Here is a 12,866-nt window from a genome sequence, read left to right on the forward strand (position 1 = left end):
GCCAGTATATGTGATGTAGATCTAAGGAATTATTCCTTTTATGTCAGTTAGTAATGAAAAGATCTTGCTTTTTCAAGGCCTGACTTTGAAAGATGTGTTAGCAAAGTATTTAAAATCTCTGAATAAAGTGGAAATGAACTGCATGATTTTACATCTGTTCTTGAATGGCATCACAGTTTAAAATATTTAGCACACAAAGCATACTTGGGTAAATAATACAGCCAGAAAAAGGATGTTATGCTCTTACCTTCTGGACTAGAGACTGCTCTGGCTTTTAAGCACATGAGAGTGTTTTGCAGATGGAAACTTTCTCTAAGTCTATTTTTCCTTACTTTAATCATTGCAGAAAAGGCAGTATCAGCTGTCAATACTTTATCATTCAAAAGTCTTTTTAACTCTATAGTTTGATAAACGATATTTACAAAATATATTTGGCTGTGTTCTTTATAGCTTAAGTGTGCTCTATGTATATTGGCAAGACATTTTTAGGACCGGAAACAGAGACTTGCCATTTTCTAGATTTATGATCTTTATTATTTTGCTGGGTAGAATATGGGCATATTAATCATAACAGCAATTAATATTGAGTCAACTAAATGTTCTCAGGATCTTTCATGCTAAAAATAGAACAAAAAAAATTGTCGAGTAAGAAAGAGATAGCCTTTCACTTCCCCTATCTCAACATCAAAGCCACTAAAATATTCAGTGCATTATGAATGTGCATAAGGAATGTTTATATTCCTGCTTGAGATGATCATGATGCAAAATATTTTGCTGGATGTGGTAACTGATGCATAAAATTGTATCAGAATTAATGCTTAGTTGCACTTATTCCTTCTGGATTCAGAACTAAGATGGGAAAACTACATGCTAATGGATTGGAAAAACTGAAGAAAGCTCATGCATCTGGAGAGCTATCACGAATGCTATAAAAACCTCATCTGGTTGGGACTAAAATGTTGCACATCCCAAAATAAAAAGAAGACAACAAATCTATCCCAAGAATACCCAGGAAAAGCAGAAGAGTCTCAGCCAGATATTCTGTCCTTTGTGGACTGACTGCATCAGTCTGTGCAATGTCCTTCATGAGTTGAATGTCCCCATACCCCCAGACACCAGTCAGCAGCACTGAGTAACCACACTGAGTATCACACTGACACTTAAGTGATGACAAAGCCACTTATAAAACAAAATAAAACTATAAGAGGAAAAGGAGGGGAGGGGAAGTAATTTGTATCTGGTCTTTTAAGATGACTATGCACAAAGTCCATAAATCCTGTGTAGAGCCTTGAATTAAAAAAAACACTGAAATTTTCATGCAGCGGCATGAAATTTATGACTCAGCCTGAGATTTCCATGCTGGGAGACCTGGCAAATGCAGCTATAACCATGGAGAACATTGTCGTAGATTCTCCCAGCACCAAAGGTTTCACAATCCTGAAGGGGCCTGCTATCTGAATAAGGTACCAGGAAATGCAGAAAAGCAAAATAAATGACAAATACACTTTACTTATCTCTACAATACATTAAAAAGGCCTATGTCCAGACACAGAAGTAAAAGATATAAATGATACCTCCTCTACAAAGGCAGGGAGGGGTAAATGGTGTAGAACAGCCCAGTACTATCTACTGCTCCCATAAGAATAAAAAGCTTACACAGAAAGCAAAAGGCCAAGCGTGTCAACTATGTGCTCATTAGATGCAGAACCTGGAGTGACATGAAAACTGTGACATAAGCTAATAAGAGTAGAGAAAAAATAACAAGCACAAAAACAATGCAAGAGATCCATATTTTCTTCAATATGGATCCAAATAGCTGCTGGAAAGTCACGTAGACTCACTGAAATTACTGAACTGAATTATACTGATTTAATGCTAAGCAGCTGCCAGACAACAGGTCTTATTGGTGTTTGTGGTTTTCAACAGTGTATAAAATCCAAGTTGCAAACACATCACACACAAAGACCTGCAACCACACAGGTAAATCCTTAAAATACATAAATGAGAGACTCTGCTCTCTAGTCCTTCAGTCCACAGTATTAAAACCTCAGGTGACTAACACGGTGCTTCTGGGCAGGTTTCAGCATCTCACCTTTACCTCCATAGACTCACAAACCCAGAGCCGACCTGTTGCATCTCACTGAAGTTGGGGAAGATCTAAGGCTGGCTTCTTTCTTAATGAGGGCAGATCCAATGCTCAACTACCTGTCCTTTCCTAGGGGTGCTCTAATCCCAGAATTGTTGGCATTGTAAAGTCATGGAAGGAAAAATATAAGAATTTTAATCCCCTCTATAAAAATGTTTCCACTTTGCAGTAAACATATAAACATTCAGGACACTTATTCTTAAGATTGTACCCACAAAAATCTGTGCAGGATTAATTTATTTTTTTTTCAAATTCAACCTATAATTGATATTTCAATACCTGTTACATTTTTCCTTTGTATTTTAGTTGAAACTAAGTGTTAATAGGTTTGGACAAGAAAGAAAATTTGACAGTCAGCAGATCTCACATTAATACTTGTCTTGGAAAAGAAAGGATGTAAAAATGTAATTTACCCAATCCCATGATATTAAATAGAATATTGGTCTGTCAGTCACAGGCAGGCAATCTAAGTAATGCATCTGCCCACAAAATTTAATAACTTCTATGCTCATATACTTTTCAGAAATATCCGCGAGATCTAGCTCTAGGTCACAGAAGGTGCACTGCTCAGAAATTCTTAAAGTTACAACCGACTACACATACTATTTAAAAGTAGTATGTTTTTATCTGTAAAATATATTTCAATATTTCCGAATGCAGCTGGATTTTCAGAGGAACACTTTTAATGAACTTACACTCAACAGCTGCATGTCTTGAATCCATAATTATTTCTCAAAATCCAAATCCCACATTGGTGATAAAGCTGTGTCATTCCAAATTCCCAGAAGTTCGGGATTTAAATTCATACATTTGTAGACTCATATTTCTGGCAAGTATGAGTAAATATGCTTTGAAATACTAACAGTGCCAAGGTATGACATAAACATGACGTAGACTTATAATCTACCAAGCCAAACAGGTATGTGATCCTATTCCCAATTATTATATTTAACACAATTGATATTATCTTGTTTTACTTTGTTTAAGAAGTAGTCCAAATGATTGTTCCTTGGACTAATTGATTAACCCAAGAAATAATGTTATTTGGCAAGTAAAGAAAGAGGAAAATAAGGCACAGAACAAACAGAATCCTGATTAGGGGCTAGTGAAGAACAGTCGACCGAGCCATCGCCACCCGTGCTGCAGCAAAGGCATCCAGCTTCGGGGTGATGCTGATACTGATACCAGGGCTTAACCAGATGGGAGAATCAAAACACACTCATGTGCTTTAGGGATCCTGATGCAAAGCTCAACAGATGAAACTGAATCGCTCTAATTGTCCAAATGCTTCACAAACTTCTGTTGGGACTTTGAGATGGCTGAATCACCGAATTACCTCTGCTGAGGCTTGAAAGCAGAAGAGTTATACAGCTGTTTATTTGATCAGTGGTTTGTTAAGATTATCAGTACAAAGCCCAGTTCCAGAGATTGGAAAACAAACAAAAAAAAAAAAAAAAGAGAGAGGAAGTTAAACTTTTACTTTAGGAATCACAAAATAAATGCACTAATGTGGTTAAAAAAATTTCCTTAAGATTTCTCCAAGTCTCTATAAAAGACACATTTCTCACTCTAAATCACCTACCAAACAGCAATATTCTCTTTCTTTTAAACAAAAGGTCTTGAATTCTCTCTACGAACATATAGTTCTGCTAAGAAGCTTACAAAGACAAACAATATTCTCGTTACAGTGTTGAGTGTCCTGTCTGGCTCCTCCACTCACCTTTGCAAGTAAGAGAGTTACAGTGTGAAAAAAATGCAGAACACTATTTTAAGGTCAACCTTAATAAAATTAATATGTAAAGAATGTTTTTAATTTAAATGTACATGCAAATATATAAAAATACACAGACGCACACACACAAGACCAGGACATGTTTAAGGATTAAATTTATAGTTAGAAATATTTCTGAATACCTACTTTACATTTGAAAGCAAGTCATCACAATATGTTAATCACAATACATTAAAGGACAGCACAGCTTGTGGATGAACCACAATATTCTCACATTTTTACTGGTTTTTTCATTCATGCAGATCTTTCCTGAGTTCATGTAGTTATTTGATACAATACTACTCAAAAATCCTTGTTCAAGAAAGAAAATCAAGATAAGACAACACCTTCCAGAATACTTCAAGCAGCACCTGCTTGATTAAACCCTTATAATTTCACTTAAGAAACATTTCCATACCTGTTAAACTCTGTGTGTATTAAATTATTTACAAGACAGAGAACATTTTTTAAAGGGAGCAATTCAAGTATAATTGTAGTTGTCATTTCATTTTTAAACATTTTTGGTTATAAAAATTGTGAAATCAAGTTCTGAAGAAGATTCGTTCCATGGAAAGTCTTCTATAGGTAAACTTGACAAATGGGTAGATCGGCAAAGCAACTTTGAGGCAGTCTAATGAAAACCATGTTTTTAAATTATAGCATAGCTACAAAACCTGCTTTCTTTAGTTAAATGACAACTAAACAAAATCAATACAACTCCAGTTATTATGCCTAACGTTAGCAACAAGTTGACTGATCTGTTTAATATTTCCTTCTCCAATAACATCTGCAGCCCCAAATATGGTTGAACAGTGTTCAAAAGGGAATGTGAGAGAGAAGATTCCACAGCTAAGCCTTTTAAAACGTTTCTGGATAACAGAATTTTTGTCCTAGAATAGCACCATTTCTACATTTAAGACTTGGTATGAGGTTGACTGGACACTGAGGGTGAACTATTTCCTATCACTAGAGTAATATAAAGTGAATTGCTGCAGTGATTTTCTAGGAAGAGGACAGTCACATTTGAGAGTGTTTTGTTCCCACTGCACAATGTTTTCACGTTTTTAAGTCAAACAATTCACTAGCAAGGCTGAGATATTCATTAGAAAATGTGATACAAAAGCTGAACAAATATGAATATCCCTCCTAAGCCTGCTGAATTTTTTTGCAGGGACAAACATTTCTGCATTTGAAAATATTCCAGGGTTTCAGGCTGAAATAGATTTAAAGAAGGTGAGAAACAATTCTTTTTGCTGGCAAGAAAAAAAAACCTTCACGTGCTTCTACTTCTTTTAGAAGAACATGGTGGGGTCACACTATGGCTGAAGAGCTTATACAGACACCTTAGCTCAGGTAGTAACATGACTGACAATTTAGGAATTTTACATGAGGTTTTTTTCCTGAATAATTTTAACTTGAATTCCAATTAAGTATTTTATTTCTGTTACTTTTTAAAAAATCTTTGAATATACAGACATTATTGAAATTATAATTGATCAAATTATGACTAGAGGATAATGAGTCGTGGGAAAGGACGATAATCTTCATAAAGTCAAAGGCTATTAACCCTCAGTTGAAAAATACTTTACTGTATGAAGGTGACATTTTCCAGCTACACCTCATCTTGATTAAAAACTAGAAAACAACAGCAGTCAAGTTGAATTAAACCTCTACATAGCAAAAAGTAGTTTTAAAAATCACACTCTGCTCCTGATGAAGTGAGCAAATAAACTTCTCTGTATTCAACAGTATGATCCTGAATAAAATGCAAACACTCCAAGCCTTCTCCCTTGAAATCAATGGAAGTTTCGTATGGTGCACCATAATACGATCAATTCGGGGTTCACCAGTCTTTTTTCTCTAAATTCTCATTGACTTCCATGGAAATCTAGTTAGAACTATGAGAGCCATGTCCCTGCCAACTAATCTAGTAGTTTGAGCTTCATAGCCTCTGGAGAGCTCTCAGCCCAGAACAGGAGCATTCCAGGTGCAAAATAACTTTATTAAGCAACTTTTTAAATTAATAAGCCAAGTGCATTTTCATGTCGCAAATACCTTTATAAATTCTTATGCCATTAAGTCCTGTGTGATGTTCTCAGAGGCAAAGAATACTCTAATCCTAAATCTGGATGACTCAGAGCTCATCAGGGATGATCTCTCTTTTTTGATCCTAAGTGACAAATATAAGTAACTGACAGCATTATTTGTAATGTAGAAATCAGCAGCTCACCTTCTCTTTCCTTATGAACCATGGAAATTTGATTATTAAATGCTCTTTTATTATTTCATCTAAGGATAAAAATCAATAGTGTCTACTCAAGATTTTGAAGTATCAATTCACATTATTTTTTTTAACCACAGATACCATTGTTACTTCCTCTCAATTGTTCTGTCCACTGGGTAATTACAGAATCACAAAATGTCAGGGACTGGAAGGGACCTCAAAAGCTCAACCAGTCCAATCCCCCTGCCAGAGCAGGAACACCCAGATGAGGTTACACAGGAAGGTGTCCAGGCGGGTTTGAATGTCTCCAGAGTAGGAGACTCCACAACCTCCCTGGGCAGCCTGGGCCAGGCTCTGGCACCCTCACTGAGAAATTTCTTCTCAAATTTAAGAGGAACCTCTTGTGTTCCAGTTTGAACCCATTACCCCTTGTCCTATCATTGGTTGTCACTGAGAAGAGCCTGGCTCCATCCTCCTGACGCTCACCCTTTACATATCTGTAAATATTAATGAGGTCACCCCTCAGTCTCTTCTTCTCCAAGCTCCAGAGCCCCAGCTCCCTCAGCCTTTCCTCATAAGGGAGCTCCACTCCCTTCATCATCTTTGTTGCCCTAATTTTAACACTTTGGTACTAAACACAAACTTCTCCACTTGTCTGCATAACATGAATAAATAAGATCAGTGCTTTTCTTCTCCTGTTTGGCAAAACTTACACTAGCTTCAGAGAAAGTTTTACATTAATTGTAAAATGTCATCTGTGCTTAAAGTTCTTTGGAGCTTGGCTCTGAGCCACCTCGCCCTTGAGATCTGTAATGCTGAAAACACTGATTGGGATAACATGAAGATTCACAAAACTGTCTGCACAAGTTCAGAGATGAAAGATTTTAATTAGGTTTTACGCTGCCCCTGTTGCCTGGCAGAGCTGCAACAGATGTTATTAGGAGCCAGCTCTGCAAAGGACAGAATACAGCTCTTTTAAACTTTGCTATTCAAGGTAACCTCTTATAATTCATGTTTTGCTGCCTTTTTGAAATAAGATGTAGTGAAGGATCTACTAGGACTTCCTATTCTTAACCCTCAGTTTCAAACGTACTGGCTATACTTGCATAAAAATAAGACAAAATGAATCAAAGAATACTTGCACCTCTCTTATCCTAACAGCCTAATCAATCTGATCTTTGAAATGCTTATAGAAGTTTACCTTATACACTACTGCATTACGAAGCATCAGTATCTAGGAGTACTAATTACCAGTAGCAATTTCCTATGAAAGGAAATGAAGGCACAGATTGGAAATTGCTCCTTCTTTTCTCCACAGATGATATTTTGCTACAAATGACAACTGAAAATGCTAAGCTTCAAGGATAAAAAGCCTGTTACACAGGTTTGAGACTAGATGAGTAAGAAAAATGTAGAATTCAGACCCGTTTTAGAACTTTGGATTAATGAGGGAGGATGTCAGAAATAAGAATTTAACACAGTGTCCTGGGCAGTATGGAAAAATTAAGTAAAGACATCAGAATAACTTCAGCAGGATTACAAAAGTAAACTGCTATGATCTCGTATACTGTCCCCTAAGAGCCATTTTCTACTGATTAAACCTCTTTTTCCACCTTTTCCTTAGCATTTACAGTAAAAAATCCTCATAGAACAAGTTTGAGAATATATATACATGTATTTTTTTTCAAATAGAATTTTATTTTTACTTCAAAAGAAGCTATAAAGAAGCTATAATCAATTGAGAAACACTGAGTTCAAAGTCCTTTAGCAGAATGATATCTGCCCCTGTGCTCTTTCTGCTCATTCACCTTTCCCTGGGCAGTGCCCCTACTTCTGACACTTGTGAATGTTTTCTTCTGAATTGTAGAACCAATGCAGTGCCCAAAGATTCCTCTTTACTTTACCCAATTTTCTTCTCAGGAGGACAGACAAAAAGTTTTACCTGCAGAACACAGAGAGTAAAGAACTACAATATCCCTCTTTATAGAACAGTATCAGCATACAGTCTCAAAGCCTAAAAATTTAATTTCTGCTTCACTAAGGGAGGTTTCTAGGTTTGTTGGTTTCGTTTTTTTCCCCACCATAATTCAACACAATTTGATTGAATTCACCCTACAGGGCATGAAATTCTCAATAGATCAGGTGAGACTCTAAACTGCTGTGACTTTACCTTTTATTAGTGCAGCTAAGCACAAAGAGATTGGAGAAAATTCTGCTTTAGGATGATTTACTCGACACTAAAGCTATAACCACAATTTTTACACGAAAAGAGCAAAAGTATTGTTTACAAGGTAGTTATTTAAAACTGTGCTTCTTAGCAAAAAGAACACATATTATTGAGAGCTACAGTAAAATTCATTTTCCACTCCTGTTTTATTTTGTATTGCCTGCACTACTATATATATTTTATGTAATTCATGTTTAACAAAGTTCTGCCACAGCCTAAACAGCAAAGAAATATATTGACCGATATAAACCACTGGATCAGCTTCATAAAAATATGGGATGGTTGTAAATCTGTAAAAATATTAACATATAATACCTTCATGTAGATATACACAGAGTTATTGTAAAACACTTTGGCCAAATATGTGATAAGGTAAACAGTTATCTCTTATCTAATCAAATGTAACTAAATGGCTTAAATAGGAGTAAACTTTATACACACGCGTAAGTCTAATGTGAGGTAACTATAGCATCCATGTGACAATGCTGAATAACATTTCACTACCTTTCAGTAGAGAATATACACCTTTTATTAACTTTTAGGAAAAATTCCTGACTCATTTATCTGAAGAAAATTGCATATAAGCATACATCAGCTAGGGCACTATAACTGAAGATGGCTTTTGTACCAGTAGGATATGAATGGTAAACTAGCAAAATGCACAACACACAATATAGAAAAGATATTCATTTAAGAAATTAATCCATCATGTACGTGCATATTCAGAGCTATGCCAAAAACAGGCGGTTTTGAATGCCAAATAGCAATTGTTAAGGTCCATGATTTTTCTTATATAAACACGGGTTAACACAGCATCCTGCTTTAGCTTCATTTTTAGAGCAGTTTTGGCATAATTCTTCAGAAGTGATGTATGACGGCCATGGCAGAAGGGAGCTGCACGCTCTGTAATAGGCCATTTCCAAAAGTGAAAATTTTCAAAGTATTTTATGCATATTCTATTTTAGTCTGCATTTTTGCCAAGTTTCTTAGCTCCACCAGCACTTCTGAATTTCTAAGCCCCTTGGTTTCTTTGTCAATAGTAGATACACTTCTCAAAATAAGACCCTATCTGTTTACATGTCAATCCTTTATTAGACTACATTAGCTCAATCCACACAATGTTACAGCTGGAAGTCTGACAGATTTTTTTCTGGTATTGCAGGAAGCACTCAGAAACCTCTGAAAAAGAGACTTTTTAGACACATAATCCCTATGCGCTGGATCTGGCACATTTTTTCCTCTACCCCACGGACTATTTTTGTTGTCAACTGGTGGGTTTTTTTTTTCAAAGCCATGAATAGCCTGAAAATTGCCTTTCTGTACAATGTCCTCTTCTCACATACTACATCACAGCTGCTGCATTCAGTTGGAAGGGTGTCATTGTCTATTCCTATCCCTGAATTGCAGAGCTGAATGGCAGCAGGGCATGTGCTGAAAGAACAAAACTAAACGTGGAATTATTTTTACAGTCACGGAAGAGCCATTTCAAAATTCACAATTTGACAATATAAACTGAGGGTGAAAGGACAAAAGTAGCTATGAAAGGAAGTCCATTTTCATTATCTGTCTCTATCTATCTGTATGCAGACAACACTTGTAAAAATATATATATAAAATGCTGTCAATTATTTAAACATATAGCATATCCAATCTTACAAACAGGATTTTTTTAAAGCATACTGTACATTCAGTGAGTGGAGGCAGAACCTAGGTAACACAATGTTCTCTCAAAATCATACCATTTAATTTCAATCAAATCTTTGTCAAAATAAGACGACCTTATTTAGGCCCACAAAAACAATTACTGAAATTCCAGAAAAACTTTTATTAATGGACTTACTTTTAGGAAATTGGCAAACATAGTGCAGAAGTTGAACAAAAAGCCATTAGGTAGGTATAGCTATCAGTTCCCTGTCCACACAGTAGCTGATGCACAGAAGGACTGAGCAATTCTCTCAAACCAAATTTTTCTCAAGACAAGTCTAGTTGACTGAGCCAAGAACAGTATGTTGGAGCTTCTCAAGTCCAGGGCATGCTAGGACACTATTATTTCGTTAACCACAAGTACCATCCTGTGTTTCCACCTGAAATATGTGCCAAATAAAGAGTGCCCACAGTCTTTTCCCACAGCTCTTGCAGCATCTTGCAAGATGTCAACATAAAATTTGAAATGTTTCAGGTAATTTTATTAAATGAGAAACAAGAGAAGTTTCCAGTATTTATCTAAGTGAATGTGTTTGGATAGGGTGGCAACAAAAGAATGGCAGATCCATCATTTGAATGGAAACCCTGGGGGGGAAGCCCTACAGGGTGGTTTGTGAGGAGAGGCAGTCAATTCTCATCTAATTTTGAAAACCCAGAAGATCAAATCTTTATTGCATTTTTTTTCTACATCTCATTTACTCTTTGCTTCATATGAGATTAAGTCTCTTTCCCTTAGTCATGTCTTTGTTATTATATTCATTCTGCAAGATTTAATCCTTTTATTCCCACACCAAATTTGAAACATTTGTATTAAGTACTGGAAGGTTCCGTAGTTCCATTTAGAGCATCTAGACATTAATTCTCTATTTCCCTAGAGATTAATGTAGCTTTTTTCTTCTCTTCAGTAAAACTTTTTTCCTCTTTTTAATTTTACGATCTAAAAGAGATGAATAATACAAATCAGACGGATCTTCTTGAATAATTTCAGTTGAATGGTAATGAAATCCTATGTAATTTGGACACGTGGAGAAGGAGGAGGTAAACCAGAGTAGAAGATGCATCACTGAAGGTTTCAGGAAACCGAAAAGTTATTTTATTCACCTGGTATTTTTTCCTTCTCACCTAGACCATTATCTCTAATCACTGCTCTCCCTCAAAGGTTAGCTACCATTTTTCAATATGCTATTTCTTTTTGCTTTCTGAGAAATCCCAATTATAGATGCCCCAAATAACACTTATACAGAATAGAAACTGTTCACTCAGTGACTCATAAAATCCCTATCCACCTTCTCTGCTGCTTTCTAGTCAAAATACTGCCCTAACAACTCAAAGACACAACCAGGTGTGACAGGATAGTAGAGATATGAAAAATACTTCTTAAATATTTATGATCCTATAAATGTCAACCACTCAGTTTACACATATATATTTTCCCGTGTGTTTATCTATTGTCCAATAATTTGCCAAGATACTAAAGAGAAATCATTTTTTTTTCATTCTTCATGCAGTTTAGAGACCCCAACCAGACTGAAACTTCATTTAGCCCCAGACATATGCAATGTGACTGAAAAAAGCTACACAGTAAACAACCCAGTAAATGACTGAATCCAGCCCTGCAGCCTCCAAGAAAAGACATTATTCTGGTTTGTTTTCAAGGGCTTCCTTGGGGTCAGTCGAAGAGGAACTAATAGCAGACTGTTTGCAACTGCTAACAAAGGGCAATAAAGGGCATTAGTGTAGCAGGACAGCAAAACACACGTAGATCCAGTGTGTAGACACAGACATTGAATCTCATGAAAGATTGACACATAACTGGAATAATAAAATTGTAGGTATTCATATTAGATATTTCTCTGATGGGCCCCGTGATAGGCCTAAACTGCTTGCAACTTCGGTACATCAAATTTACCTGGTCAGCTCTTGCAATTTCAGACAGGAGGTTATCAGGAAATAAAGTGTTGCTGAATCATTCCATCTTTAAACTAAGACACACTTTCAGTGCCAAAAACAGAGATTGCTTTCATAGCAGACTTCCAAAATGTGCTATAAATACACTAAATATCACAGATATCTACTGACCTACCTAAGAAAATCATTAAGAGTCAGATGGTTTGAATGTTGACTAATGAAGTATGCCTGAAGTGTGCAATAAGAGACAGGATTTTTTTATGGTTGGTCAATAGGATTGTGCTGATACGATTTATTAGAATTAACAGGCTCAATTGAAAAGCATCCAGTGATCACAGGTGGGAAAAGAAAGCACAGCGGTTGACACCGTAGATGAAGATAACTGAGAACGTGGCTTAAATAACGTGAGCAACTGAAAGAGATAATATTTCCTTTGTGAGCTAAAAAGTAACATGCATTTTTTTTCAGACTGACCAAAGACAGATCACTGTTTAAATAAGTGCTTTAAAGAGATTAAGTTTTCATAAACATCAAACTCAGAATAGTTTAAAAAAGAAGAACGTAAGAAGTGAACAGAAGAGATACAGGCAGGAAGCCTAATTAGTAAGAGAACAAGAGATCATCTGAATAAAATGTTTTCCAGTGCAAAGCCCTTTGCAAAATGAAGCAATGGGAAGGAAAACTATAACCTGATTTAAACCAATTGTTTGGGAAAAAAAGATAAGGAAGAAAAAATGTGATACTACTCAAATGTTTTTAAGTTTTGATTCCAAGACCAAATTTCAAAATGAATTCAGTTTAATACTAAAACAAAACAAACAAAAACCCCAACAAACAAATAAACAACAATCAAAAACCACACAACAACCAACCAAACAAAACAAAA

The 12,866-nt window shown here is 35.9% G+C and overlaps 1 protein-coding gene across 1 annotated transcript in view; it reads right to left on the reverse strand.

The window, feature by feature from the left end:
• LUZP2 (leucine zipper protein 2) overlaps positions 1-12,866 on the reverse strand; it is a 171,783-nt gene that overhangs the window by 67,806 nt on the left and 91,111 nt on the right. The window lies entirely within an intron of this gene.

This window comes from Columba livia, chromosome 5, assembly GCF_036013475.1.
Source record: "Columba livia isolate bColLiv1 breed racing homer chromosome 5, bColLiv1.pat.W.v2, whole genome shotgun sequence".
Taxonomy (NCBI): Eukaryota; Metazoa; Chordata; class Aves; order Columbiformes; family Columbidae; genus Columba; species Columba livia.